A 22,963-nucleotide genomic window follows, 5' to 3' on the forward strand; every position below is an offset into this window, starting at 1 on the left:
GAAGGGGAAATTTGGATTTCGAAACAAAAAAGGGAGGGGTGCAACACGAGGACTTCCCAGGGGGTCACCCATCCTAGTACTACTCTCGCCCAAGCACGCTTAACTTCGGAGTTCTGATGGGATCCGGTGCATTAGTGCTGGTATGATCGCACCCGCCATGTTCCTTTCGCTTTATTCTTTTAAACTGCCCCGTCCTGTGAAGCAGTGTGGCTTTTCTGGACCCGAATTCATTTTAAGCGTCAATTCAAGAATTTCCCCTCATCCTTTTATTTATTTACTTTTACATTTTTTTCTTGTTGATTTGCACCATTTTTTTTTCCCTCGTCGCGCAACTCTCAATTATCCTGAAATTGATCCTTCACGCTTGCGCTTATACATTTGCGCCGACAACTTTGACCGACGATCCGGGCTTCGATCCAGCCGTACCGTTCCTGACTTGTCTCGCGCCTTCAGATCCGCCTTCATGCTTCGATGAGAAGCAAAATATAAAGCAATCGTTCCGACGGAGCTAAATTACTACAGCATAAAGAACGAAGGGGAAATTTGGATTTCGAAACAAAAAAGGGAGGGGTGCAACACGAGGATTTCCCAGGGGGTCACCTAGGGGTGTCAACGGGCCGGGTCCGGGCCGGAATTCATTATTCCGGACCCGGACCCGGATCCGACCCGTTTACCCGACGGGTCTTTTATTCGGTGTTCCGGATCCGGACCCGGCGAGTCTCGGATCCGGGTCGGGTCTACCCGAACAAATTTGCCAAAATTTATAATTTCTAACAAAAAAGAGAAAAAGATATATTTGTAAACTAATTTCTAACTAATGCAAAGAAAAACCAAATAAGAAAATAAATCAAATTGATTTTACTCAAATACATCATCCTAATCAAATTATATTGATAATATATATTTTTTATAAATTATTAAATCATTTATATCCGGATCTGGGTCTAATACGGGTCGGAATATTATATTCCGTATCCGACCCGATTTTTTGTTTGAAAAAACGGATCCGGATCCGGATAACGGAATTAAATCCCTACCCATACCCGAAAAAATTTCAGGGATCCGATCCGGATCCGGGTCTAGACCCGACCCGTTGACAGGCCTAGGGTCACCCATCCTAGTACTACTGTCGCCCAAGCACGCTTAACTTCGGAGTTCTGATGGGATCCGGTGCATTAGTGCTGGTATGATCGCACCCGCCATGTTCCTTTCGCTTTATTCTTTTAAACTGCCACGTCCTGTGAAGCAGTTTGGCTTTTCTGGACCCGAATTCATTCTAAGCGTCAATTCATGAATTTCCTCTCATCCTTTTATTTATTTACTTTTATATTTTTTTCTTGTTGCTTTGCACCTTTTTTTTCCCTCGTCGCACAACTCTCAATTATCCTGAAATTGATCCTTCACGCTTGCGCTTATACATTTGCGCCGACAACTTTGACCGACGATCCGGGCTTCGATCCAGCCGTACCGTTCCTGACTTGTCTCGCGCCTTCAGATCCGCCTTCATGCTTCGATGAGAAGCAAAATATAAAGCAATCGTTCCGACGGAGCTAAATTACTACAGCATAAAGAACGAAGGGGAAATTTGGATTTCGAAACAAAAAAGGGAGGGGTGCAACACGAGGATTTCCCAGGGGGTCACCTAGGGGTGTCAACGGGCCGGGTCCGGGCCGGAATTCATTATTCCGGACCCGGACCCGGATCCGACCCGTTTACCCGACGGGTCTTTTATTCTGTGTTCCGGATCCGGACCCGGCGAGTCTCGGATCCGGGTCGGGTCTACCCGAACAAATTTGCCAAAATTTATAATTTCTAACAAAAAAGAGAAAAAGATATATTTGTAAACTAATTTCTAGCTAATGCAAAGAAAAAACCAAATAAGAAAATAAATCAAATTGATTTTACTCAAATACATCATCCTAATCAAATTATATTGATAATATATATTTTTTATAAATTATTAAATCATTTATATCCGGATCCGGGTATAATACGGGTCGGAATACTATATTCCGTATCCGACCCGTTTTTTTGTTTGAAAAAACGGATTCGGATCCGGATAACGGAATTAAATCCCTACCCATACCCGAAAAAATTTCAGGGATCCGATCCGGATCCGGGTCTAGACCCGACCCGTTGACAGGCCTAGGGTCACCCATCCTAGTACTACTGTCGCCCAAGCACGCTTAACTTCGGAGTTCTGATGGGATCCGGTGCATTAGTGCTGGTATGATCGCACCCGCCATGTTCCTTTCGCTTTATTCTTTTAAACTGCCACGTCCTGTGAAGCAGTTTGGCTTTTCTGGACCCGAATTCATTCTAAGCGTCAATTCATGAATTTCCTCTCATCCTTTTATTTATTTACTTTTATATTTTTTTCTTGTTGCTTTGCACCTTTTTTTTCCCTCGTCGCACAACTCTCAATTATCCTAAAATTGATCCTTCACGCTTGCGCTTATACATTTGCGCCGACAACTTTGACCGACGATCCGGGCTTCGATCCAGCCGTACCGTTCCTGACTTGTCTCGCGCCTTCAGATCCGCCTTCATGCTTCGATAAGAAGCAAAATATAAAGCAATCGTTCCGACGGAGCTAAATTACTACAGCATAAAGAACGAAGGGGAAATTTGGATTTCGAAACAAAAAAGGGAGGGGTGCAACACGAGGACTTCCCAGGGGGTCACCCATCCTAGTACTACTCTCGCCCAAGCACGCTTAACTTCGGAGTTCTGATGGGATCCGGTGCATTAGTGCTGGTATGATCGCACCCGCCATGTTCCTTTCGCTTTATTCTTTTAAACTGCCCCGTCCTGTGAAGCAGTGTGGCTTTTCTGGACCCGAATTCATTTTAAGCGTCAATTCAAGAATTTCCCCTCATCCTTTTATTTATTTACTTTTACATTTTTTTCTTGTTGATTTGCACCATTTTTTTTTCCCTCGTCGCGCAACTCTCAATTATCCTGAAATTGATCCTTCACGCTTGCGCTTATACATTTGCGCCGACAACTTTGACCGACGATCCGGGCTTCGATCCAGCCGTACCGTTCCTGACTTGTCTCGCGCCTTCAGATCCGCCTTCATGCTTCGATGAGAAGCAAAATATAAAGCAATCGTTCCGACGGAGCTAAATTACTACAGCATAAAGAACGAAGGGGAAATTTGGATTTCGAAACAAAAAAGGGAGGGGTGCAACACGAGGATTTCCCAGGGGGTCACCTAGGGGTGTCAACGGGCCGGGTCCGGGCCAGAATTCATTATTCCGGACCCGGACCCGGATCCGACCCGTTTACCCGACGGGTCTTTTATTCTGTGTTCCGGATCCGGACCCGGCGAGTCTCGGATCCGGGTCGGGTCTACCCGAACAAATTTGCCAAAATTTATAATTTCTAACAAAAAAGAGAAAAAGATATATTTGTAAACTAATTTCTAACTAATGCAAAGAAAAAACCAAATAAGAAAATAAATCAAATTGATTTTACTCAAATACATCATCCTAATCAAATTATATTGATAATATATATTTTTTATAAATTATTAAATCATTTATATCCGGATCCGGGTATAATACGGGTCGGAATACTATATTCCGTATCCGACCCGTTTTTTTGTTTGAAAAAACGGATCCGGATCCGGATAACGGAATTAAATCCCTACCCATACCCGAAAAAATTTCATGGATCCGATCCGGATCCGGGTCTAGACCCGACCCGTTGACAGGCCTAGGGTCACCCATCCTAGTACTACTGTCGCCCAAGCACGCTTAACTTCGGAGTTCTGATGGGATCCGGTGCATTAGTGCTGGTATGATCGCACCCGCCATGTTCCTTTCGCTTTATTCATTTAAACTGCCACGTCCTGTGAAGCAGTTTGGCTTTTCTGGACCCGAATTCATTCTAAGCGTCAATTCAAGAATTTCCTCTCATCCTTTTATTTATTTACTTTTATATTTTTTTCTTGTTGCTTTGCACCTTTTTTTTCCCTCGTCGCACAACTCTCAATTATCCTGAAATTGATCCTTCACGCTTGCGCTTATACATTTGCGCCGACAACTTTGACCGACGATCCGGGCTTCGATCCAGCCGTACCGTTCCTGACTTGTCTCGCGCCTTCAGATCCGCCTTCATGCTTCGATAAGAAGCAAAATATAAAGCAATCGTTCCGACGGAACTAAATTACTACAGCATAAAGAACGAAGGGGAAATTTGGATTTCGAAACAAAAAAGGGAGGGGTGCAACACGAGGACTTCCCAGGGGGTCACCCATCCTAGTACTACTCTCGCCCAAGCACGCTTAACTTCGGAGTTCTGATGGGATCCGGTGCATTAGTGCTGGTATGATCGCACCCGCCATGTTCCTTTCGCTTTATTCTTTTAAACTGCCCCGTCCTGTGAAGCAGTGTGGCTTTTCTGGACCCGAATTCATTTTAAGCGTCAATTCAAGAATTTCCCCTCATCCTTTTATTTATTTACTTTTACATTTTTTTCTTGTTGATTTGCACCATTTTTTTTTCCCTCGTCGCGCAACTCTCAATTATCCTGAAATTGATCCTTCACGCTTGCGCTTATACATTTGCGCCGACAACTTTGACCGACGATCCGGGCTTCGATCCAGCCGTACCGTTCCTGACTTGTCTCGCGCCTTCAGATCCGCCTTCATGCTTCGATGAGAAGCAAAATATAAAGCAATCGTTCCGACGGAGCTAAATTACTACAGCATAAAGAACGAAGGGGAAATTTGGATTTCGAAACAAAAAAGGGAGGGGTGCAACACGAGGATTTCCCAGGGGGTCACCTAGGGGTGTCAACGGGCCGGGTCCGGGCCGGAATTCATTATTCCGGACCCGGACCCGGATCCGACCCGTTTACCCGACGGGTCTTTTATTCTGTGTTCCGGATCCGGACCCGGCGAGTCTCGGATCCGGGTCGGGTCTACCCGAACAAATTTGCCAAAATTTATAATTTCTAACAAAAAAGAGAAAAAGATATATTTGTAAACTAATTTCTAGCTAATGCAAAGAAAAAACCAAATAAGAAAATAAATCAAATTGATTTTACTCAAATACATCATCCTAATCAAATTATATTGATAATATATATTTTTTATAAATTATTAAATCATTTATATCCGGATCCGGGTATAATACGGGTCGGAATACTATATTCCGTATCCGACCCGTTTTTTTGTTTGAAAAAACGGATTCGGATCCGGATAACGGAATTAAATCCCTACCCATACCCGAAAAAATTTCAGGGATCCGATCCGGATCCGGGTCTAGACCCGACCCGTTGACAGGCCTAGGGTCACCCATCCTAGTACTACTGTCGCCCAAGCACGCTTAACTTCGGAGTTCTGATGGGATCCGGTGCATTAGTGCTGGTATGATCGCACCCGCCATGTTCCTTTCGCTTTATTCTTTTAAACTGCCACGTCCTGTGAAGCAGTTTGGCTTTTCTGGACCCGAATTCATTCTAAGCGTCAATTCATGAATTTCCTCTCATCCTTTTATTTATTTACTTTTATATTTTTTTCTTGTTGCTTTGCACCTTTTTTTTCCCTCGTCGCACAACTCTCAATTATCCTAAAATTGATCCTTCACGCTTGCGCTTATACATTGCGCCGACAACTTTGACCGACGATCCGGGCTTCGATCCAGCCGTACCGTTCCTGACTTGTCTCGCGCCTTCAGATCCGCCTTCATGCTTCGATAAGAAGCAAAATATAAAGCAATCGTTCCGACGGAGCTAAATTACTACAGCATAAAGAACGAAGGGGAAATTTGGATTTCGAAACAAAAAAGGGAGGGGTGCAACACGAGGACTTCCCAGGGGGTCACCCATCCTAGTACTACTCTCGCCCAAGCACGCTTAACTTCGGAGTTCTGATGGGATCCGGTGCATTAGTGCTGGTATGATCGCACCCGCCATGTTCCTTTCGCTTTATTCTTTTAAACTGCCCCGTCCTGTGAAGCAGTGTGGCTTTTCTGGACCCGAATTCATTTTAAGCGTCAATTCAAGAATTTCCCCTCATCCTTTTATTTATTTACTTTTACATTTTTTTCTTGTTGATTTGCACCATTTTTTTTTCCCTCGTCGCGCAACTCTCAATTATCCTGAAATTGATCCTTCACGCTTGCGCTTATACATTTGCGCCGACAACTTTGACCGACGATCCGGGCTTCGATCCAGCCGTACCGTTCCTGACTTGTCTCGCGCCTTCAGATCCGCCTTCATGCTTCGATGAGAAGCAAAATATAAAGCAATCGTTCCGACGGAGCTAAATTACTACAGCATAAAGAACGAAGGGGAAATTTGGATTTCGAAACAAAAAAGGGAGGGGTGCAACACGAGGATTTCCCAGGGGGTCACCTAGGGGTGTCAACGGGCCGGGTCCGGGCCGGAATTCATTATTCCGGACCCGGACCCGGATCCGACCCGTTTACCCGACGGGTCTTTTATTCTGTGTTCCGGATCCGGACCCGGCGAGTCTCGGATCCGGGTCGGGTCTACCCGAACAAATTTGCCAAAATTTATAATTTCTAACAAAAAAGAGAAAAAGATATATTTGTAAACTAATTTCTAGCTAATGCAAAGAAAAAACCAAATAAGAAAATAAATCAAATTGATTTTACTCAAATACATCATCCTAATCAAATTATATTGATAATATATATTTTTTATAAATTATTAAATCATTTATATCCGGATCCGGGTATAATACGGGTCGGAATACTATATTCCGTATCCGACCCGTTTTTTTGTTTGAAAAAACGGATCCGGATCCGGATAACGGAATTAAATCCCTACCCATACCCGAAAAAATTTCAGGGATCCGATCCGGATCCGGGTCTAGACCCGACCCGTTGACAGGCCTAGGGTCACCCATCCTAGTACTACTGTCGCCCAAGCACGCTTAACTTCGGAGTTCTGATGGGATCCGGTGCATTAGTGCTGGTATGATCGCACCCGCCATGTTCCTTTCGCTTTATTCATTTAAACTGCCACGTCCTGTGAAGCAGTTTGGCTTTTCTGGACCCGAATTCATTCTAAGCGTCAATTCATGAATTTCCTCTCATCCTTTTATTTATTTACTTTTATATTTTTTTCTTGTTGCTTTGCACCTTTTTTTTCCCTCGTCGCACAACTCTCAATTATCCTGAAATTGATCCTTCACGCTTGCGCTTATACATTTGCGCCGACAACTTTGACCGACGATCCGGGCTTCGATCCAGCCGTACCGTTCCTGACTTGTCTCGCGCCTTCAGATCCGCCTTCATGCTTCGATAAGAAGCAAAATATAAAGCAATCGTTCCGACGGAGCTAAATTACTACAGCATAAAGAACGAAGGGGAAATTTGGATTTCGAAACAAAAAAGGGAGGGGTGCAACACGAGGACTTCCCAGGGGGTCACCCATCCTAGTACTACTCTCGCCCAAGCACGCTTAACTTCGGAGTTCTGATGGGATCCGGTGCATTAGTGCTGGTATGATCGCACCCGCCATGTTCCTTTCGCTTTATTCTTTTAAACTGCCCCGTCCTGTGAAGCAGTGTGGCTCTTCTGGACCCGAATTCATTTTAAGCGTCAATTCAAGAATTTCCCCTCATCCTTTTATTTATTTACTTTTACATTTTTTTCTTGTTGATTTGCACCATTTTTTTTTCCCTCGTCGCGCAACTCTCAATTATCCTGAAATTGATCCTTCACGCTTGCGCTTATACATTTGCGCCGACAACTTTGACCGACGATCCGGGCTTCGATCCAGCCGTACCGTTCCTGACTTGTCTCGCGCCTTCAGATCCGCCTTCATGCTTCGATGAGAAGCAAAATATAAAGCAATCGTTCCGACGGAGCTAAATTACTACAGCATAAAGAACGAAGGGGAAATTTGGATTTCGAAACAAAAAAGGGAGGGGTGCAACACGAGGATTTCCCAGGGGGTCACCTAGGGGTGTCAACGGGCCGGGTCCGGGCCGGAATTCATTATTCCGGACCCGGACCCGGATCCGACCCGTTTACCCGACGGGTCTTTTATTCTGTGTTCCGGATCCGGACCCGGCGAGTCTCGGATCCGGGTCGGGTCTACCCGAACAAATTTGCCAAAATTTATAATTTCTAACAAAAAAGAGAAAAAGATATATTTGTAAACTAATTTCTAGCTAATGCAAAGAAAAAACCAAATAAGAAAATAAATCAAATTGATTTTACTCAAATACATCATCCTAATCAAATTATATTGATAATATATATTTTTTATAAATTATTAAATCATTTATATCCGGATCCGGGTATAATACGGGTCGGAATACTATATTCCGTATCCGACCCGTTTTTTTGTTTGAAAAAACGGATTCGGATCCGGATAACGGAATTAAATCCCTACCCATACCCGAAAAAATTTCAGGGATCCGATCCGGATCCGGGTCTAGACCCGACCCGTTGACAGGCCTAGGGTCACCCATCCTAGTACTACTGTCGCCCAAGCACGCTTAACTTCGGAGTTCTGATGGGATCCGGTGCATTAGTGCTGGTATGATCGCACCCGCCATGTTCCTTTCGCTTTATTCTTTTAAACTGCCACGTCCTGTGAAGCAGTTTGGCTTTTCTGGACCCGAATTCATTCTAAGCGTCAATTCATGAATTTCCTCTCATCCTTTTATTTATTTACTTTTATATTTTTTTCTTGTTGCTTTGCACCTTTTTTTTCCCTCGTCGCACAACTCTCAATTATCCTAAAATTGATCCTTCACGCTTGCGCTTATACATTTGCGCCGACAACTTTGACCGACGATCCGGGCTTCGATCCAGCCGTACCGTTCCTGACTTGTCTCGCGCCTTCAGATCCGCCTTCATGCTTCGATAAGAAGTAAAATATAAAGCAATCGTTCCGACGGAGCTAAATTACTACAGCATAAAGAACGAAGGGGAAATTTGGATTTCGAAACAAAAAAGGGAGGGGTGCAACACGAGGACTTCCCAGGGGGTCACCCATCCTAGTACTACTCTCGCCCAAGCACGCTTAACTTCGGAGTTCTGATGGGATCCGGTGCATTAGTGCTGGTATGATCGCACCCGCCATGTTCCTTTCGCTTTATTCTTTTAAACTGCCCCGTCCTGTGAAGCAGTGTGGCTTTTCTGGACCCGAATTCATTTTAAGCGTCAATTCAAGAATTTCCCCTCATCCTTTTATTTATTTACTTTTACATTTTTTTCTTGTTGATTTGCACCATTTTTTTTTCCCTCGTCGCGCAACTCTCAATTATCCTGAAATTGATCCTTCACGCTTGCGCTTATACATTTGCGCCGACAACTTTGACCGACGATCCGGGCTTCGATCCAGCCGTACCGTTCCTGACTTGTCTCGCGCCTTCAGATCCGCCTTCATGCTTCGATGAGAAGCAAAATATAAAGCAATCGTTCCGACGGAGCTAAATTACTACAGCATAAAGAACGAAGGGGAAATTTGGATTTCGAAACAAAAAAGGGAGGGGTGCAACACGAGGATTTCCCAGGGGGTCACCTAGGGGTGTCAACGGGCCGGGTCCGGGCCGGAATTCATTATTCCGGACCCGGACCCGGATCCGACCCGTTTACCCGACGGGTCTTTTATTCTGTGTTCCGGATCCGGACCCGGCGAGTCTCGGATCCGGGTCGGGTCTACCCGAACAAATTTGCCAAAATTTATAATTTCTAACAAAAAAGAGAAAAAGATATATTTGTAAACTAATTTCTAGCTAATGCAAAGAAAAAACCAAATAAGAAAATAAATCAAATTGATTTTACTCAAATACATCATCCTAATCAAATTATATTGATAATATATATTTTTTATAAATTATTAAATCATTTATATCCGGATCCGGGTATAATACGGGTCGGAATACTATATTCCGTATCCGACCCGTTTTTTTGTTTGAAAAAACGGATTCGGATCCGGATAACGGAATTAAATCCCTACCCATACCCGAAAAAATTTCAGGGATCCGATCCGGATCCGGGTCTAGACCCGACCCGTTGACAGGCCTAGGGTCACCCATCCTAGTACTACTGTCGCCCAAGCACGCTTAACTTCGGAGTTCTGATGGGATCCGGTGCATTAGTGCTGGTATGATCGCACCCGCCATGTTCCTTTCGCTTTATTCTTTTAAACTGCCACGTCCTGTGAAGCAGTTTGGCTTTTCTGGACCCGAATTCATTCTAAGCGTCAATTCATGAATTTCCTCTCATCCTTTTATTTATTTACTTTTATATTTTTTTCTTGTTGCTTTGCACCTTTTTTTTCCCTCGTCGCACAACTCTCAATTATCCTAAAATTGATCCTTCACGCTTGCGCTTATACATTTGCGCCGACAACTTTGACCGACGATCCGGGCTTCGATCCAGCCGTACCGTTCCTGACTTGTCTCGCGCCTTCAGATCCGCCTTCATGCTTCGATAAGAAGCAAAATATAAAGCAATCGTTCCGACGGAGCTAAATTACTACAGCATAAAGAACGAAGGGGAAATTTGGATTTCGAAACAAAAAAGGGAGGGGTGCAACACGAGGACTTCCCAGGGGGTCACCCATCCTAGTACTACTCTCGCCCAAGCACGCTTAACTTCGGAGTTCTGATGGGATCCGGTGCATTAGTGCTGGTATGATCGCACCCGCCATGTTCCTTTCGCTTTATTCTTTTAAACTGCCCCGTCCTGTGAAGCAGTGTGGCTTTTCTGGACCCGAATTCATTTTAAGCGTCAATTCAAGAATTTCCCCTCATCCTTTTATTTATTTACTTTTACATTTTTTTCTTGTTGATTTGCACCATTTTTTTTCCCTCGTCGCGCAACTCTCAATTATCCTGAAATTGATCCTTCACGCTTGCGCTTATACATTTGCGCCGACAACTTTGACCGACGATCCGGGCTTCGATCCAGCCGTACCGTTCCTGACTTGTCTCGCGCCTTCAGATCCGCCTTCATGCTTCGATGAGAAGCAAAATATAAAGCAATCGTTCCGACGGAGCTAAATTACTACAGCATAAAGAACGAAGGGGAAATTTGGATTTCGAAACAAAAAAGGGAGGGGTGCAACACGAGGATTTCCCAGGGGGTCACCTAGGGGTGTCAACGGGCCGGGTCCGGGCCGGAATTCATTATTCCGGACCCGGACCCGGATCCGACCCGTTTACCCGACGGGTCTTTTATTCTGTGTTCCGGATCCGGACCCGGCGAGTCTCGGATCCGGGTCGGGTCTACCCGAACAAATTTGCCAAAATTTATAATTTCTAACAAAAAAGAGAAAAAGATATATTTGTAAACTAATTTCTAGCTAATGCAAAGAAAAAACCAAATAAGAAAATAAATCAAATTGATTTTACTCAAATACATCATCCTAATCAAATTATATTGATAATATATATTTTTTATAAATTATTAAATCATTTATATCCGGATCCGGGTATAATACGGGTCGGAATACTATATTCCGTATCCGACCCGTTTTTTTGTTTGAAAAAACGGATCCGGATCCGGATAACGGAATTAAATCCCTACCCATACCCGAAAAAATTTCAGGGATCCGATCCGGATCCGGGTCTAGACCCGACCCGTTGACAGGCCTAGGGTCACCCATCCTAGTACTACTGTCGCCCAAGCACGCTTAACTTCGGAGTTCTGATGGGATCCGGTGCATTAGTGCTGGTATGATCGCACCCGCCATGTTCCTTTCGCTTTATTCATTTAAACTGCCACGTCCTGTGAAGCAGTTTGGCTTTTCTGGACCCGAATTCATTCTAAGCGTCAATTCATGAATTTCCTCTCATCCTTTTATTTATTTACTTTTATATTTTTTTCTTGTTGCTTTGCACCTTTTTTTTCCCTCGTCGCACAACTCTCAATTATCCTGAAATTGATCCTTCACGCTTGCGCTTATACATTTGCGCCGACAACTTTGACCGACGATCCGGGCTTCGATCCAGCCGTACCGTTCCTGACTTGTCTCGCGCCTTCAGATCCGCCTTCATGCTTCGATAAGAAGCAAAATATAAAGCAATCGTTCCGACGGAGCTAAATTACTACAGCATAAAGAACGAAGGGAAAATTTGGATTTCGAAACAAAAAAGGGAGGGGTGCAACACGAGGACTTCCCAGGGGGTCACCCATCCTAGTACTACTCTCGCCCAAGCACGCTTAACTTCGGAGTTCTGATGGGATCCGGTGCATTAGTGCTGGTATGATCGCACCCGCCATGTTCCTTTCGCTTTATTCTTTTAAACTGCCCCGTCCTGTGAAGCAGTGTGGCTTTTCTGGACCCGAATTCATTTTAAGCGTCAATTCAAGAATTTCCCCTCATCCTTTTATTTATTTACTTTTACATTTTTTTCTTGTTGATTTGCACCATTTTTTTTTCCCTCGTCGCGCAACTCTCAATTATCCTGAAATTGATCCTTCACGCTTGCGCTTATACATTTGCGCCGACAACTTTGACCGACGATCCGGGCTTCGATCCAGCCGTACCGTTCCTGACTTGTCTCGCGCCTTCAGATCCGCCTTCATGCTTCGATGAGAAGCAAAATATAAAGCAATCGTTCCGACGGAGCTAAATTACTACAGCATAAAGAACGAAGGGGAAATTTGGATTTCGAAACAAAAAAGGGAGGGGTGCAACACGAGGATTTCCCAGGGGGTCACCTAGGGGTGTCAACGGGCCGGGTCCGGGCCGGAATTCATTATTCCGGACCCGGACCCGGATCCGACCCGTTTACCCGACGGGTCTTTTATTCTGTGTTCCGGATCCGGACCCGGCGAGTCTCGGATCCGGGTCGGGTCTACCCGAACAAATTTGCCAAAATTTATAATTTCTAACAAAAAAGAGAAAAAGATATATTTGTAAACTAATTTCTAGCTAATGCAAAGAAAAAACCAAATAAGAAAATAAATCAAATTGATTTTACTCAAATACATCATCCTAATCAAATTATATTGATATTATATATTTTTTATAAATTATTAAATCATTTATATCCGGATCCGGGTATAATACGGGTCGGAATACTATATTCCGTATCCGACCCGTTTTTTTGTTTGAAAAAACGGATTCGGATCCGGATAACGGAATTAAATCCCAACCCATACCCGAAAAAATTTCAGGGATCCGATCCGGATCCGGGTCTAGACCCGACCCGTTGACAGGCCTAGGGTCACCCATCCTAGTACTACTGTCGCCCAAGCACGCTTAACTTCGGAGTTCTGATGGGATCCGGTGCATTAGTGCTGGTATGATCGCACCCGCCATGTTCCTTTCGCTTTATTCTTTTAAACTGCCACGTCCTGTGAAGCAGTTTGGCTTTTCTGGACCCGAATTCATTCTAAGCGTCAATTCATGAATTTCCTCTCATCCTTTTATTTATTTACTTTTATATTTTTTTCTTGTTGCTTTGCACCTTTTTTTTCCCTCGTCGCACAACTCTCAATTATCCTAAAATTGATCCTTCACGCTTGCGCTTATACATTTGCGCCGACAACTTTGACCGACGATCCGGGCTTCGATCCAGCCGTACCGTTCCTGACTTGTCTCGCGCCTTCAGATCCGCTTTCATGCTTCGATAAGAAGCAAAATATAAAGCAATCGTTCCGACGGAGCTAAATTACTACAGCATAAAGAACGAAGGGGAAATTTGGATTTCGAAACAAAAAAGGGAGGGGTGCAACACGAGGACTTCCCAGGGGGTCACCCATCCTAGTACTACTCTCGCCCAAGCACGCTTAACTTCGGAGTTCTGATGGGATCCGGTGCATTAGTGCTGGTATGATCGCACCCGCCATGTTCCTTTCGCTTTATTCTTTTAAACTGCCCCGTCCTGTGAAGCAGTGTGGCTTTTCTGGACCCGAATTCATTTTAAGCGTCAATTCAAGAATTTCCCCTCATCCTTTTATTTATTTACTTTTACATTTTTTTCTTGTTGATTTGCACCATTTTTTTTTCCCTCGTCGCGCAACTCTCAATTATCCTGAAATTGATCCTTCACGCTTGCGCTTATACATTTGCGCCGACAACTTTGACCGACGATCCGGGCTTCGATCCAGCCGTACCGTTCCTGACTTGTCTCGCGCCTTCAGATCCGCCTTCATGCTTCGATGAGAAGCAAAATATAAAGCAATCGTTCCGACGGAGCTAAATTACTACAGCATAAAGAACGAAGGGGAAATTTGGATTTCGAAACAAAAAAGGGAGGGGTGCAACACGAGGATTTCCCAGGGGGTCACCTAGGGGTGTCAACGGGCCGGGTCCGGGCCGGAATTCATTATTCCGGACCCGGACCCGGATCCGACCCGTTTACCCGACGGGTCTTTTATTCTGTGTTCCGGATCCGGACCCGGCGAGTCTCGGATCCGGGTCGGGTCTACCCGAACAAATTTGCCAAAATTTATAATTTCTAACAAAAAAGAGAAAAAGATATATTTGTAAACTAATTTCTAGCTAATGCAAAGAAAAAACCAAATAAGAAAATAAATCAAATTGATTTTACTCAAATACATCATCCTAATCAAATTATATTGATAATATATATTTTTTATAAATTATTAAATCATTTATATCCGGATCCGGGTATAATACGGGTCGGAATACTATATTCCGTATCCGACCCGTTTTTTTGTTTGAAAAAACGGATCCGGATCCGGATAACGGAATTAAATCCCTACCCATACCCGAAAAAATTTCAGGGATCCGATCCGGATCCGGGTCTAGACCCGACCCGTTGACAGGCCTAGGGTCACCCATCCTAGTACTACTGTCGCCCAAGCACGCTTAACTTCGGAGTTCTGATGGGATCCGGTGCATTAGTGCTGGTATGATCGCACCCGCCATGTTCCTTTCGCTTTATTCTTTTAAACTGCCACGTCCTGTGAAGCAGTTTGGCTTTTCTGGACCCGAATTCATTCTAAGCGTCAATTCATGAATTTCCTCTCATCCTTTTATTTATTTACTTTTATATTTTTTTCTTGTTGCTTTGCACCTTTTTTTTCCCTCGTCGCACAACTCTCAATTATCCTGAAATTGATCCTTCACGCTTGCGCTTATACATTTGCGCCGACAACTTTGACCGACGATCCGGGCTTCGATCCAGCCGTACCGTTCCTGACTTGTCTCGCGCCTTCAGATCCGCCTTCATGCTTCGATAAGAAGCAAAATATAAAGCAATCGTTCCGACGGAGCTAAATTACTACAGCATAAAGAACGAAGGGGAAATTTGGATTTCGAAACAAAAAAGGGAGGGGTGCAACACGAGGACTTCCCAGGGGGTCACCCATCCTAGTACTACTCTCGCCCAAGCACGCTTAACTTCGGAGTTCTGATGGGATCCGGTGCATTAGTGCTGGTATGATCGCACCCGCCATGTTCCTTTCGCTTTATTCTTTTAAACTGCCCCGTCCTGTGAAGCAGTGTGGCTTTTCTGGACCCGAATTCATTTTAAGCGTCAATTCAAGAATTTCCCCTCATCCTTTTATTTATTTACTTTTACATTTTTTTCTTGTTGATTTGCACCATTTTTTTTTCCCTCGTCGCGCAACTCTCAATTATCCTGAAATTGATCCTTCACGCTTGCGCTTATACATTTGCGCCGACAACTTTGACCGACGATCCGGGCTTCGATCCAGCCGTACCGTTCCTGACTTGTCTCGCGCCTTCAGATCCGCCTTCATGCTTCGATGAGAAGCAAAATATAAAGCAATCGTTCCGACGGAGCTAAATTACTACAGCATAAAGAACGAAGGGGAAATTTGGATTTCGAAACAAAAAAGGGAGGGGTGCAACACGAGGATTTCCCAGGGGGTCACCTAGGGGTGTCAACGGGCCGGGTCCGGGCCGGAATTCATTATTCCGGACCCGGACCCGGATCCGACCCGTTTACCCGACGGGTCTTTTATTCTGTGTTCCGGATCCGGACCCGGCGAGTCTCGGATCCGGGTCGGGTCTACCCGAACAAATTTGCCAAAATTTATAATTTCTAACAAAAAAGAGAAAAAGATATATTTGTAAACTAATTTCTAGCTAATGCAAAGAAAAAACCAAATAAGAAAATAAATCAAATTGATTTTACTCAAATACATCATCCTAATCAAATTATATTGATAATATATATTTTTTATAAATTATTAAATCATTTATATCCGGATCCGGGTATAATACGGGTCGGAATACTATATTCCGTATCCGACCCGTTTTTTTGTTTGAAAAAACGGATTCGGATCCGGATAACGGAATTAAATCCCTACCCATACCCGAAAAAATTTCAGGGATCCGATCCGGATCCGGGTCTAGACCCGACCCGTTGACAGGCCTAGGGTCACCCATCCTAGTACTACTGTCGCCCAAGCACGCTTAACTTCGGAGTTCTGATGGGATCCGGTGCATTAGTGCTGGTATGATCGCACCCGCCATATTCCTTTCGCTTTATTCTTTTAAACTGCCACGTCCTGTGAAGCAGTTTGGCTTTTCTGGACCCGAATTCATTCTAAGCGTCAATTCATGAATTTCCTCTCATCCTTTTATTTATTTACTTTTATATTTTTTTCTTGTTGCTTTGCACCTTTTTTTTCCCTCGTCGCACAACTCTCAATTATCCTAAAATTGATCCTTCACGCTTGCGCTTATACATTTGCGCCGACAACTTTGACCGACGATCCGGGCTTCGATCCAGCCGTACCGTTCCTGACTTGTCTCGCGCCTTCAGATCCGCCTTCATGCTTCGATAAGAAGCAAAATATAAAGCAATCGTTCCGACGGAGCTAAATTACTACAGCATAAAGAACGAAGGGGAAATTTGGATTTCGAAACAAAAAAGGGAGGGGTGCAACACGAGGACTTCCCAGGGGGTCACCCATCCTAGTACTACTCTCGCCCAAGCACGCTTAACTTCGGAGTTCTGATGGGATCCGGTGCATTAGTGCTGGTATGATCGCACCCGCCATGTTCCTTTCGCTTTATTCTTTTAAACTGCCCCGTCCTGTGAAGCAGTGTGGCTTTTCTGGACCCGAATTCATTTTAAGCGTCAATTCAAGAATTTCCCCTCATGCTTTTATTTATTTACTTTTACATTTTTTTCTTGTTGATTTGCACCATTTTTTTTTCCCTCGTCGCGCAACTCTCAATTATCCTGAAATTGATCCTTCACGCTTGCGCTTATACATTTGCGCCGACAACTTTGACCGACGATCCGGGCTTCGATCCAGCCGTACCGTTCCTGACTTGTCTCGCGCCTTCAGATCCGCCTTCATGCTTCGATGAGAAGCAAAATATAAAGCAATCGTTCCGACGGAGCTAAATTACTACAGCATAAAGAACGAAGGGGAAATTTGGATTTCGAAACAAAAAAGGGAGGGGTGCAACACGAGGATTTCCCAGGGGGTCACCTAGGGGTGTCAACGGGCCGGGTCCGGGCCGGAATTCATTATTCCGGACCCGGACCCGGATCCGACCCGTTTACCCGACGGGTCTTTTATTCTGTGTTCCGGATCCGGACCCGGCGAGTCTCGGATCCGGGTCGGGTCTACCCGAACAAATTTGCCAAAATTTATAATTTCTAACAAAAAAGAGAAAAAGATATATTTGTAAACTAATTTCTAGCTAATGCAAAGAAAAAACCAAATAAGAAAATAAATCAAATTGATTTTACTCAAATACATCATCCTAATCAAATTATATTGATAATATATATTTTTTATAAATTATTAAATCATTTATATCCGGATCCGGGTATAATACGGGTCGGAATACTATATTCCGTATCCGACCCGTTTTTTTGTTTGAAAAAACGGATCCGGATCCGGATAACGGAATTAAATCCCTACCCATACCCGAAAAAATTTCAGGGATCCGATCCGGATCCGGGTCTAGACCCGACCCGTTGACAGGCCTAGGGTCACCCATCCTAGTACTACTGTCGCCCAAGCACGCTTAACTTCGGAGTTCTGATGGGATCCGGTGCATTAGTGCTGGTATGATCGCACCCGCCATGTTCCTTTCGCTTTATTCTTTTAAACTGCCACGTCCTGTGAAGCAGTTTGGCTTTTCTGGACCCGAATTCATTCTAAGCGTCAATTCATGAATTTCCTCTCATCCTTTTATTTATTTACTTTTATATTTTTTTCTTGTTGCTTTGCACCTTTTTTTTCCCTCGTCGCACAACTCTCAATTATCCTGAAATTGATCCTTCACGCTTGCGCTTATACATTTGCGCCGACAACTTTGACCGACGATCCGGGCTTCGATCCAGCCGTACCGTTCCTGACTTGTCTCGCGCCTTCAGATCCGCCTTCATGCTTCGATAAGAAGCAAAATATAAAGCAATCGTTCCGACGGAGCTAAATTACTACAGCATAAAGAACGAAGGGGAAATTTGGATTTCGAAACAAAAAAGGGAGGGGTGCAACACGAGGACTTCCCAGGGGGTCACCCATCCTAGTACTACTCTCGCCCAAGGACGCTTAACTTCGGAGTTCTGATGGGATCCGGTGCATTAGTGCTGGTATGATCGCACCCGCCATGTTCCTTTCGCTTTATTCTTTTAAACTGCCCCGTCCTGTGAAGCAGTGTGGCTTTTCTGGACCCGAATTCATTTTAAGCGTCAATTCAAGAATTTCCCCTCATCCTTTTATTTATTTACTTTTACATTTTTTTCTTGTTGATTTGCACCATTTTTTTTTCCCTCGTCGCGCAACTCTCAATTATCCTGAAATTGATCCTTCACGCTTGCGCTTATACATTTGCGCCGACAACTTTGACCGACGATCCGGGCTTCGATCCAGCCGTACCGTTCCTGACTTGTCTCGCGCCTTCAGATCCGCCTTCATGCTTCGATGAGAAGCAAAATATAAAGCAATCGTTCCGACGGAGCTAAATTACTACAGCATAAAGAACGAAGGGGAAATTTGGATTTCGAAACAAAAAAGGGAGGGGTGCAACACGAGGACTTCCCAGGGGGTCACCCATCCTAGTACTACTCTCGCCCAAGCACGCTTAACTTCGGAGTTCTGATGGGATCCGGTGCATTAGTGCTGGTATGATCGCACCCGCCATGTTCCTTTCGCTTTATTCTTTTAAACTGCCCCGTCCTGTGAAGCAGTGTGGCTTTTCTGGACCCGAATTCATTTTAAGCGTCAATTCAAGAATTTCCCCTCATCCTTTTATTTATTTACTTTTACATTTTTTTCTTGTTGATTTGCACCATTTTTTTTCCCAAGTCGCGCAACTCTCAATTATCCTGAAATTGATCCTTCACGCTTGCGCTTATACATTTGCGCCGACAACTTTGACCGACGATCCGGGCTTCGATCCAGCCGTACCGTTCCTGACTTGTCTCGCGCCTTCAGATCCGCCTTCATGCTTCGATGAGAAGCAAAATATAAAGCAATCGTTCCGACGGAGCTAAATTACTACAGCATAAAGAACGAAGGGGAAATTTGGATTTCGAAACAAAAAAGGGAGGGGTGCAACACGAGGATTTCCCAGGGGGTCACCTTGGGGTGTCAACGGGCCGGGTCCGGGCCGGAATTCATTATTCCGGACCCGGACCCGGATCCGACCCGTTTACCCGACGGGTCTTTTATTCTGTGTTCCGGATCCGGACCCGGCGAGTCTCGGATCCGGGTCGGGTCTACCCGAACAAATTTGCCAAAATTTATAATTTCTAACAAAAAAGAGAAAAAGATATATTTGTAAACAAATTTCTAGCTAATGCAAAGAAAAAACCAAATAAGAAAATAAATCAAATTGATTTTACTCAAATACATCATCCTAATCAAATTATATTGATAATATATATTTTTTATAAATTATTAAATCATTTATATCCGGATCCGGGTATAATACGGGTCGGAATACTATATTCCGTATCCGACCCGTTTTTTTGTTTGAAAAAACGGATCCGGATACGGATAACGGAATTAAATCCCTACCCATACCCGCAAAAATTTCAGGGATCCGATCCGGATCCGGGTCTAGACCCGACCCGTTGACCGGCCTAGGGTCACCCATCCTAGTACTACTGTCGCCCAAGCACGCTTAACTTCGAAGTTCTGATGGGATCCGGTGCATTAGTGCTAGTATGATCGCACCCACCATTTTCCTTTCGCTTTATTCTTTTAAACTGCCACGTCCTGTGAAGCAGTTTGGCTTTTCTGGACCCGAATTCATTCTAAGCGTCAATTCATGAATTTCCTCTCATCCTTTTATTTATTTACTTTTATATTTTTTTCTTGTTGCTTTGCATCTTTTTTTTCCCTCGTCGCACAACTCTCAATTATCCTAAAATTGATCCTTCACGCTTGCGCTTATACATTTGCGCCGACAACATTGACCGACGATCCGGGCTTCGATCCAGCCGTACCGTTCCTGACTTGTCTCGCGCCTTCAGATCCGCCTTCATGCTTCGATAAGAAGCAAAATATAAAGCAATCGTTCCGACGGAGCTAAATTACTACAGCATAAAGAACGAAGGGGAAATTTGGATTTCGAAACAAAAAAGGGAGGGGTGCAACACGAGGACTTCCCAGGGGGTCACCCATCCTAGTACTACTCTCGCCCAAGCACGCTTAACTTCGGAGTTCTGATGGGATCCGGTGCATTAGTGCTGGTATGATCGCACCCGCCATGTTCCTTTCGCTTTATTCTTTTAAACTGCCCCGTCCTGTGAAGCAGTGTGGCTTTTCTGGACCCGAATTCATTTTAAGCGTCAATTCAAGAATTTCCCCTCATCCTTTTATTTATTTACTTTTACATTTTTTTCTTGTTGATTTGCACCATTTTTTTTTTCCCTCGTCGCGCAACTCTCAATTATCCTGAAATTGATCCTTCACGCTTGCGCTTATACATTTGCGCCGACAACTTTGACCGACGATCCGGGCTTCGATCCAGCCGTACCGTTCCTGACTTGTCTCGCGCCTTCAGATCCGCCTTCATGCTTCGATGAGAAGCAAAATATAAAGCAATCGTTCCGACGGAGCTAAATTACTACAGCATAAAGAACGAAGGGGAAATTTGGATTTCGAAACAAAAAAGGGAGGGGTGCAACACGAGGATTTCCCAGGGGGTCACCTAGGGGTGTCAACGGGCCGGGTCCGGGCCGGAATTCATTATTCCGGACCCGGACCCGGATCCGACCCGTTTACCCGACGGGTCTTTTATTCTGTGTTCCGGATCCGGACCCGGCGAGTCTCGGATCCGGGTCGGGTCTACCCGAACAAATTTGCCAAAATTTATAATTTCTAACAAAAAAGAGAAAAAGATATATTTGTAAACTAATTTCTAACTAATGCAAAGAAAAAACCAAATAAGAAAATAAATCAAATTGATTTTACTCAAATACATCATCCTAATCAAATTATATTGATAATATATATTTTTTATAAATTATTAAATCATTTATATCCGGATCCGGGTCTAATACGGGTCGGAATACTATATTCCGTATCCGACCCGTTTTTTTGTTTGAAAAAACGGATCCGGATCCGGATAACGGAATTAAATCCCTACCCATACCCGAAAAAATTTCAGGGATCCGATCCGGATCCGGGTCTAGACCCGACCCGTTGACAGGCCTAGGGTCACCCATCCTAGTACTACTGTCGCCCAAGCACGCTTAACTTCGGAGTTCTGATGGGATCCGGTGCATTAGTGCTGGTATGATCGCACCCGCCATGTTCCTTTCGCTTTATTCTTTTAAACTGCCACGTCCTGTGAAGCAGTTTGGCTTTTCTGGACCCGAATTCATTCTAAGCGTCAATTCATGAATTTCCTCTCATCCTTTTATTTATTTACTTTTATATTTTTTTCTTGTTGCTTTGCACCTTTTTTTTCCCTCGTCGCACAACTCTCAATTATCCTGAAATTGATCCTTCACGCTTGCGCTTATGCATTTGCGCCGACAACTTTGACCGACGATCCGGGCTTCGATCCAGCCGTACCGTTCCTGACTTGTCTCGCGCCTTCAGATCCGCCTTCATGCTTCGATAAGAAGCAAAATATAAAGCAATCGTTCCGACGGAGCTAAATTACTACAGCATAAAGAACGAAGGGGAAATTTGGATTTCGAAACAAAAAAGGGAGGGGTGCAACACGAGGACTTCCCAGGGGGTCACCCATCCTAGTACTACTCTCGCCCAAGCACGCTTAACTTCGGAGTTCTGATGGGATCCGGTGCATTAGTGCTGGTATGATCGCACCCGCCATGTTCCTTTCGCTTTATTCTTTTAAACTGCCCCGTCCTGTGAAGCAGTGTGGCTTTTCTGGACCCGAATTCATTTTAAGCGTCAATTCAAGAATTTCCCCTCATCCTTTTATTTATTTACTTTTACATTTTTTTCTTGTTGATTTGCACCATTTTTTTTTCCCTCGTCGCGCAACTCTCAATTATCCTGAAATTGATCCTTCACGCTTGCGCTTATACATTTGCGCCGACAACTTTGACCGACGATCCGGGCTTCGATCCAGCCGTACCGTTCCTGACTTGTCTCGCGCCTTCAGATCCGCCTTCATGCTTCGATGAGAAGCAAAATATAAAGCAATCGTTCCGACGGAGCTAAATTACTACAGCATAAAGAACGAAGGGGAAATTTGGATTTCGAAACAAAAAAGGGAGGGGTGCAACACGAGGATTTCCCAGGGGGTCACCTAGGGGTGTCAACGGGCCGGGTCCGGGCCGGAATTCATTATTCCGGACCCGGACCCGGATCCGACCCGTTTACCCGACGGGTCTTTTATTCTGTGTTCCGGATCCGGACCCGGCGAGTCTCGGATCCGGGTCGGGTCTACCCGAACAAATTTGCCAAAATTTATAATTTCTAACAAAAAAGAGAAAAAGATATATTTGTAAACAAATTTCTAGCTAATGCAAAGAAAAAACCAAATAAGAAAATAAATCAAATTGATTTTACTCAAATACATCATCCTAATCAAATTATATTGATAATATATATTTTTTATAAAT

At 44.1% G+C, this 22,963-nt stretch overlaps 15 non-coding genes and 14 pseudogenes across 15 annotated transcripts; all 29 read right to left on the reverse strand.

Moving 5' to 3' along the window:
* Positions 1-35: 35 nt before the first annotated feature.
* On the reverse strand, positions 36-154 carry LOC140020056 (5S ribosomal RNA). Its single transcript, XR_011824682.1, has one exon. It is a non-coding gene; the product is annotated as a 5S ribosomal RNA (ribosomal RNA).
* Positions 155-1,080: 926 nt separating this feature from the next.
* Positions 1,081-1,198, reverse strand: LOC140018774 (5S ribosomal RNA; annotated as a pseudogene).
* A 925-nt stretch (positions 1,199-2,123) lies between these two features.
* LOC140018775 (5S ribosomal RNA) lies at positions 2,124-2,241 on the reverse strand (annotated as a pseudogene).
* Positions 2,242-2,652: 411 nt separating this feature from the next.
* Positions 2,653-2,771, reverse strand: LOC140020067 (5S ribosomal RNA). The gene has a single exon (XR_011824683.1). It is a non-coding gene; the product is annotated as a 5S ribosomal RNA (ribosomal RNA).
* Positions 2,772-3,698: 927 nt separating this feature from the next.
* On the reverse strand, positions 3,699-3,816 carry LOC140018776 (5S ribosomal RNA; annotated as a pseudogene).
* Positions 3,817-4,227: 411 nt separating this feature from the next.
* Positions 4,228-4,346, reverse strand: LOC140020079 (5S ribosomal RNA). Its single transcript, XR_011824685.1, has one exon. It is a non-coding gene; the product is annotated as a 5S ribosomal RNA (ribosomal RNA).
* A 927-nt stretch (positions 4,347-5,273) lies between these two features.
* Positions 5,274-5,391, reverse strand: LOC140018777 (5S ribosomal RNA; annotated as a pseudogene).
* Positions 5,392-5,801: 410 nt separating this feature from the next.
* On the reverse strand, positions 5,802-5,920 carry LOC140020090 (5S ribosomal RNA). The gene has a single exon (XR_011824686.1). It is a non-coding gene; the product is annotated as a 5S ribosomal RNA (ribosomal RNA).
* A 927-nt stretch (positions 5,921-6,847) lies between these two features.
* LOC140018778 (5S ribosomal RNA) lies at positions 6,848-6,965 on the reverse strand (annotated as a pseudogene).
* A 411-nt stretch (positions 6,966-7,376) lies between these two features.
* Positions 7,377-7,495, reverse strand: LOC140020102 (5S ribosomal RNA). Its single transcript, XR_011824687.1, has one exon. It is a non-coding gene; the product is annotated as a 5S ribosomal RNA (ribosomal RNA).
* A 927-nt stretch (positions 7,496-8,422) lies between these two features.
* LOC140018779 (5S ribosomal RNA) lies at positions 8,423-8,540 on the reverse strand (annotated as a pseudogene).
* Positions 8,541-8,951: 411 nt separating this feature from the next.
* LOC140020113 (5S ribosomal RNA) lies at positions 8,952-9,070 on the reverse strand. The gene has a single exon (XR_011824688.1). It is a non-coding gene; the product is annotated as a 5S ribosomal RNA (ribosomal RNA).
* A 927-nt stretch (positions 9,071-9,997) lies between these two features.
* On the reverse strand, positions 9,998-10,115 carry LOC140018780 (5S ribosomal RNA; annotated as a pseudogene).
* A 411-nt stretch (positions 10,116-10,526) lies between these two features.
* On the reverse strand, positions 10,527-10,645 carry LOC140020124 (5S ribosomal RNA). The gene has a single exon (XR_011824689.1). It is a non-coding gene; the product is annotated as a 5S ribosomal RNA (ribosomal RNA).
* Positions 10,646-11,571: 926 nt separating this feature from the next.
* On the reverse strand, positions 11,572-11,689 carry LOC140018782 (5S ribosomal RNA; annotated as a pseudogene).
* A 411-nt stretch (positions 11,690-12,100) lies between these two features.
* Positions 12,101-12,219, reverse strand: LOC140020135 (5S ribosomal RNA). Its single transcript, XR_011824690.1, has one exon. It is a non-coding gene; the product is annotated as a 5S ribosomal RNA (ribosomal RNA).
* Positions 12,220-13,146: 927 nt separating this feature from the next.
* On the reverse strand, positions 13,147-13,264 carry LOC140018783 (5S ribosomal RNA; annotated as a pseudogene).
* Positions 13,265-13,675: 411 nt separating this feature from the next.
* LOC140020146 (5S ribosomal RNA) lies at positions 13,676-13,794 on the reverse strand. The gene has a single exon (XR_011824691.1). It is a non-coding gene; the product is annotated as a 5S ribosomal RNA (ribosomal RNA).
* Positions 13,795-14,721: 927 nt separating this feature from the next.
* Positions 14,722-14,839, reverse strand: LOC140018784 (5S ribosomal RNA; annotated as a pseudogene).
* Positions 14,840-15,250: 411 nt separating this feature from the next.
* LOC140020157 (5S ribosomal RNA) lies at positions 15,251-15,369 on the reverse strand. Its single transcript, XR_011824692.1, has one exon. It is a non-coding gene; the product is annotated as a 5S ribosomal RNA (ribosomal RNA).
* A 927-nt stretch (positions 15,370-16,296) lies between these two features.
* On the reverse strand, positions 16,297-16,414 carry LOC140018785 (5S ribosomal RNA; annotated as a pseudogene).
* A 411-nt stretch (positions 16,415-16,825) lies between these two features.
* LOC140020168 (5S ribosomal RNA) lies at positions 16,826-16,944 on the reverse strand. Its single transcript, XR_011824693.1, has one exon. It is a non-coding gene; the product is annotated as a 5S ribosomal RNA (ribosomal RNA).
* Positions 16,945-17,871: 927 nt separating this feature from the next.
* On the reverse strand, positions 17,872-17,989 carry LOC140018786 (5S ribosomal RNA; annotated as a pseudogene).
* Positions 17,990-18,400: 411 nt separating this feature from the next.
* Positions 18,401-18,519, reverse strand: LOC140017830 (5S ribosomal RNA). The gene has a single exon (XR_011824136.1). It is a non-coding gene; the product is annotated as a 5S ribosomal RNA (ribosomal RNA).
* Positions 18,520-18,932: 413 nt separating this feature from the next.
* Positions 18,933-19,051, reverse strand: LOC140020179 (5S ribosomal RNA). The gene has a single exon (XR_011824694.1). It is a non-coding gene; the product is annotated as a 5S ribosomal RNA (ribosomal RNA).
* Positions 19,052-19,977: 926 nt separating this feature from the next.
* LOC140020487 (5S ribosomal RNA) lies at positions 19,978-20,095 on the reverse strand (annotated as a pseudogene).
* A 411-nt stretch (positions 20,096-20,506) lies between these two features.
* LOC140020191 (5S ribosomal RNA) lies at positions 20,507-20,625 on the reverse strand. The gene has a single exon (XR_011824696.1). It is a non-coding gene; the product is annotated as a 5S ribosomal RNA (ribosomal RNA).
* Positions 20,626-21,553: 928 nt separating this feature from the next.
* LOC140018788 (5S ribosomal RNA) lies at positions 21,554-21,671 on the reverse strand (annotated as a pseudogene).
* A 411-nt stretch (positions 21,672-22,082) lies between these two features.
* On the reverse strand, positions 22,083-22,201 carry LOC140020202 (5S ribosomal RNA). Its single transcript, XR_011824697.1, has one exon. It is a non-coding gene; the product is annotated as a 5S ribosomal RNA (ribosomal RNA).
* Positions 22,202-22,963: the final 762 nt, after the last annotated feature.

The sequence above is a fragment of the Coffea arabica genome, chromosome 11c (genome assembly GCF_036785885.1).
Source record: "Coffea arabica cultivar ET-39 chromosome 11c, Coffea Arabica ET-39 HiFi, whole genome shotgun sequence".
Taxonomy (NCBI): domain Eukaryota; kingdom Viridiplantae; phylum Streptophyta; class Magnoliopsida; order Gentianales; family Rubiaceae; genus Coffea; species Coffea arabica.